Here is a 6,003-nt window from a genome sequence, read left to right as displayed (position 1 = left end):
GAGAATGCAGCTCCAAGGCTGAGGTCAGTGTAACTGGGCGTGGCTTTGTGTAAAAAGGGGGGGCTTTGTGTAAAAAGGTGGGGCTTTGTGTAAAAGGGCGGAGCTCTGCGTGAATAGGCAAGCTTTGTATTGGTAAGCATTTAGGCTCACTCAAAATGGTTGTCATGGGAGATTAAAGGACTTGATGACACAAATAAACACTCAAAGTATGTTTTCAATAGGATAACAAATTACAGCTGAAAAAGTCAGTTTACATAATACTCCCCTTCAGTTAGTCTATAAACAAGAAGTGGAAGCACAAATTTGTGTTCATTGTGGTACAAAGCAAAGCGCAGAAGAAGGAGCTAAATTTGAGCGGACTGCCTCCAAACGGTTCCCCTCAGATCCACATCTGATGGTTGAAACCAGGACAGAACTGGATGTTCAAACAGGACAAAGATCAAACCTGATTTCTGGAATATTTAAAGCTCCTGCTGTTGTTCTGACATCAGCACTACTAGAAGTGTTTAAAAGCAAGTAAATGAGGGAAAGCAACGTAGATGTCCATCCAAAATAATCTCAGACACTTGTTGATGACTTACAAAAAGTTTTCCTAAATACTAGGGAGGGTGTATGTGAGCCGGTACATATAATTGTGATCCTGCTTTGAATTAGAGAAAAATCACACCAATAAACATGTGCTCTTGACTCTAAATGAATATGACCTTCATGCCCATTAAGCACATTTCTGAATTCGAATTCCTTCCAAAGATTAAAAAAAAAATGTGTATTTTTCCGCTCTGTCCTTTTTTTCCCCCTTTTCTTTCCTGCAGCAGAGCTGACCCTGCGCTTGGTTCTAAATATGAGACTAAGATGTGAAACTCTTGCTACCGTGCTGGAGTTTATGCTTGGAAATAGTTTTACATTATCATAAAAACGGCATTCTTCTGACTTTCTGCCTTTCACACAACTGGCGCTGCAGACATTTTGCATCTTCCTGATGAACACCAGGAATTCGACTGAACCAAAAAAACAAAAAGGGCCTCAGATTCTCTGTGCTTTAAGCTTGACACTTTGTTTCGATACCAGTAGGATCCGTATAATGAGTTCTCATGGAATACCTCAGTCCTGATTTGGGCATTTATGGCCGTCTGAGTGAGATTTCAGCTTTCTCGTCTTCATTAAATGTCAGCATAAGCCAGACTGGAGGAAAAGTCGGTTTACTGCCAATCTGAGTGGACCTGAAAGCAGAAACGACCCTCACCACCCTCAACACCCCCACACGCGTATTGAGAGGAGAAAATAAATAGCTTTTCGAGTCAATCTCATCTTCAATTTGCGTTTTCACTGGTGAGGCAAAAAGAGATGCAAGAAAGCATCTTAATGAGATGTGGACGATTCCTGGCTGCTCTTTCAAACAATGCCTATTGTTTTACACCTTGGAGACAATGTGGGGGGCGGGGGGGGGTCCTAAAAGCGCTCAGGTCAGAGAGCCATGAAGCAAAACGCCGCGCTGTCCACTCCTTCCCTGCAGCAGCGCAGATTTAGCTGATTCTTAAAGGCGTTTATCACTTTAATTCTGGAAGAAAACCAGATTCTCCTGCTTTACCTGACTCTCACCGTTGTGTTTTTATGTACATTTTGAAACTACTTGCTGGCCTGTTGATCTGAACTTCTAGGGATGTGTGTTGGCTGTATGAACTGTGATGAAGGCATCAGATTGTTTTGATCTGTTTTTGTATCTGTCCCTATCAAATGAGCAATTAAATGAATAATATAAATATAGACTTTCGAAATGTATTTCTATCAGCTGTGTAATTTCTCCTAAGGAGAATTTACAAGGAAATACAATGTTTTGGGAAAATATTCAGACTCAAACTTTTCCTCGTTATCATGTTACAAATATCAATGTATTTTATTCTGATTTTATGTGACAACACAAAGTAACACATTATTCTGAATTGGATGGAAAAGGATCATTTACAAGATTAAAGGTTATTAAGGCGGTCTGTGGAAGGACTTTGAAAATGCAGTATGAAATATAAATCTATTTCAAAAATGGAATAAAAAATCTCTATTACAAGAGTTCATGGATGAAGCTTAGGTATGAAGTGTTAGGTACGCTGCTGGGTGCTAAGGTTACTGTACTGTACACTCAACGTGACTAGATGTGTTGTGTATTGGATTATAAAAATATAAAAATGTTTTTTTTCTTGTTTTGTGGAAAAATTAGGACCACATTAAATTAACACATCAATTTCACTTAATTAATTACATGGATCTCAACATGTTAAAATTTTTATGGAATTATACACATCACTATTATTTTTACATATAAAAGTCCTGTGTTTCTCTTGTCCCACATTGGGTTAATTTTTGTTTCAAAAATGATCTGATTGGACGCTGATTGTTCTGAACTGATCTGATTGTTCTGTTCAAGTTGTGCTAAAAGCAGTTAGCCTTCCAATGAAGCTATTCAAGACTAAAATAGCATCTCAGTGCAAAACATGTAGCAGCAGCATAGCAGCGTCTCCAGCGCTAACATCAGTGTCCAGAGTCGTTTAATAGCACTTTGTACCAGTCATTCATTATTATTCATTTTTTGGTTAACTAACCAAAAAATGGATGTTCAAAACTTTTTGATGGTTGAATAACCTAAATAAATTAAAAACAATAAAAATCTTTGTTATTGAGCTCTTAAGTCTATTTATTCAGTCATGTAGCAGCAGAAAGGATTTTTGAACTGAAAATGTTTAGTTTTTGATTAAAATGTGAATAATTGTGATTAATTAATTACAGTTCCTACAATTAACTCTTAAACATTTGACTCCACTTAGGATCAACATAGTTGCTCTGATATCTTGCAGGAGTCTGTATGTAGAAGCTGTAGACTACATAACAATATGTTACAGCACAGGGAATGAAGTAAAACTATAAATATTGAAACGTGGGAAGTATATGTGTATGTATGTACTGGATGAGTCAATGGGGGTAAGTTTTAATAAGCGTTATTTTCTTCCCACATCATTTTGAACTGAATATGAAAGTTTTACTTTCATGTTTGACTATTATCCCTGTTTTTTATTTTTTTGTCAATTTGCTCTGACTTTTTTTTGCATGTTCGAAATAAATATTTAATCATCAAAGTTGTTATTTTGACCCTCTAAAAACATAAATGTGGCATGCATCAAGTTCATTCAGTTCAGATAGACAGCATCACTTTTCCAAGTCTTTCCGCAGATTCTCAACTAGATTTAGACTGAACTTTGACTGGGCCATTTTAACTCTTGAATGTTCTTTGATCTAAACCGACTTGTAGCTCTGGCTGCAGGTTTAGTCTTGGTGAATGTTAGTGTTTTGCAGCCTCCATCAGGTTTTTCTCCTTTTTGTTTTGCTCCATCCGTCTTCCCATCAATTTATCGCAGCTCCCCCTCACATATTAAAGAAAAGCACCCCCACATTGTGACACTGCCACCACAATTCACCATAAGGGACGCTGAGCTCAGCATGATGTGTAGCATTAGTTGTATGGACATACATGGACTACTCCCTATTGGGAGGGGGGGTTTCAAATGCTAGATCTGTAAATCCATCTAATCTCTGGGGTAACTCTCACGGAGGATCATATTTGTCTGAATATCTTGTGTCGCCTGTCCTCTGCCTTGCTGTGTGTTTATCTAACCTTGTGGTGTGAAACGCTCCGCCAATGTTGGAGGACTGAGCCACAGATGTTGATCGCAGCTTGAGGCGGTCTACTAACTGCCCGGTGAGATTCTTCTTACAGACGAGACTCAGAGGTCACTCTGAGAAGGACGGGTGGATGACGTGGAGCTCGTTGATGGGGGGAAAAGGGTCAGGGGAATTTTTCACAAGCAGCCAGCAAACACTCAGCCGTTCTGACAAAGCGACACCTTTTCAGCACTCTGCTGAATTTCTTCATGCTATTTTTGGAACAGTTCATGACACTGCATTCAATAGTTTGTGTTGGGCAGAATTTAGTTTGCTAAATTCCAGTCTGAGGCTGAACGATCTTAGAATGTGCATCTGTTTTTATACAGAGCAGAAAACAGGCTTCTGTCGCTTTGCTTCATTTCTGCTGTAGTGTTAGTTATTGTGACAAAAACATATATAAAAAATAAGATGGTGCACCTTATATTTGCATTAATCTCACACTTTCTGTGATTTTATTGAAACACCTTATAGGGTGAAGTGTGTTATTCCTAAAGCTCGAATGCCACAGTATTGGGTAGAAGTGTTTTTTTCTACACTGTACTGTTGTTTTTTATTCTGTAGTTTTTCATTTGTGTTATTCTTTTTTTCTGTCAACATTTTGCCATGACAGATTCAATTTCCACTCGTGGGTCTAATAAAGAATTATCATATAATCATATCATTGTGCATTGTGCGTCTTGACCTAGCATCTCCAGCTTGATCTTACTTTGACTTGAACGTTTTGTTTTTGAGGCTTTGTAGTTTTGTTCCGATGCAACTTTAAAAACATACAATGTTCTGTTTTTTTTCAGGGTTGAGAAGCTTTCTCATTGCAACCCTTGTTGTTCTGATACTCTCATAAAATTAAATATTTAACATGCTGCCTTTACAGTCTGAAATATAGCCACTGTGGACTTTCTGAGGTATTTGCTCTATTGGTAAGAACTATCTCGAATGTTCTCTCTAGTACATAATCTCTGCCAGCAGACTGGCCTTGTTCCCGCTTAGGGCAGGAACACTTGCTTTGCTACGTTCATTACAGATGCCATTCTGCTTTGGAATTGTGTTAAAACACAGATTAAAGTTCAAAGCCAGCAGATAACTGACACCACCTCAGTGTGTGACAATGTGTTGATAGGCACTGGTCATTTTGTCCCTTCTGCAGGATGTTCCAACTATGTCAAGTTTTGACCTGCCTTTAGGGTAAAACGTGACATAAAAATGGCCACAAAACACTGATGACATCAGTGATGGGCACTGCTAGCTAAAAATGCACTAATCGTAAACATTAGTTATGCTAATGAAAAAGCGCTATACCAACATAATAACTAGTGGAAATTAAAGCTAATGCGCTAACTTCAACCATCTTGATACACACCATGTGTCTGTGACACATCATGTGCTATATCAACCTCCACATGACTACACACCCATCAGCACAGTGGTGCTTCAACAAGTTATTTTTGAAACAGAAAGTTTATAACACAGCCAAATAATTGAGTGTTTTAGAAGTTATCCAGAAATATAAATTTAGGGTGCTAAATGCTAAGTTGGCATTTAACTAAATGTACTAAATGTTTTCAAAGACAGAAAAAATGCTAAACCCTTAAACAGAAAATTAGCTCCACTGTTAGTGGATTAGCAAAAATGTGCCCAACACTTGTACGTTCTTTGACAACTGATGAGTTAAAGTAATAGTCTATTATTCTTTCTATTATTTATCTGTAAATAATAGCAATGATGTTATTTTACTCCAATCTTGCAGCTGGAGTAAAATTAAACTCCATATGGAATTTAAGTATGTTATAATCTATAATTAATCAAAAATATCTAGAGAAATGAGTGCATTTGCAAAAATGGTTTGCTAAGAGGTGTGAAGTGGTGTAGAAAGAAAAAAATATGCAATCAGAATACTGCAAACAGAGGGTTGGTGTATTGATAGGTCAAGTTTGACATAATTCCCAGATCCATGTTGTGGTTTCAGAGGTGGATGGAGATCTGATTTTGCTTTTCACACTCTAAAAAGTGTATTTGGGCTGCAGTTCATCTTATGGACTTATTTACATTAATTTCACTTAATTATTTTGCTTTTGCTATGACAACTTACTTTTTTGTGTTCATTTAACTCAAAACTTACAAATCTTTAACCTAAAGAACTTTTCACTTTGACTTTACTTAAAACAATTGAGTTCAGTGCCAGTTTCGTATCCTATGTCTGACCAACCCAATTTATTATTCACTAAGTCCTTCCAACTCAATTTGATAAGTTTTTATAACTTAACTCATAAGGGGGTTTAACATGATAAATGTAAG

The sequence above is a fragment of the Poecilia formosa genome, unplaced genomic scaffold (genome assembly GCF_000485575.1).
Source record: "Poecilia formosa unplaced genomic scaffold, Poecilia_formosa-5.1.2 Scaffold121, whole genome shotgun sequence".
Classification (NCBI taxonomy): Eukaryota; Metazoa; Chordata; class Actinopteri; order Cyprinodontiformes; family Poeciliidae; genus Poecilia; species Poecilia formosa.
The sequence above is the reverse complement of the archived record's forward strand: the minus strand, read 5'-3'. Positions refer to the sequence as shown.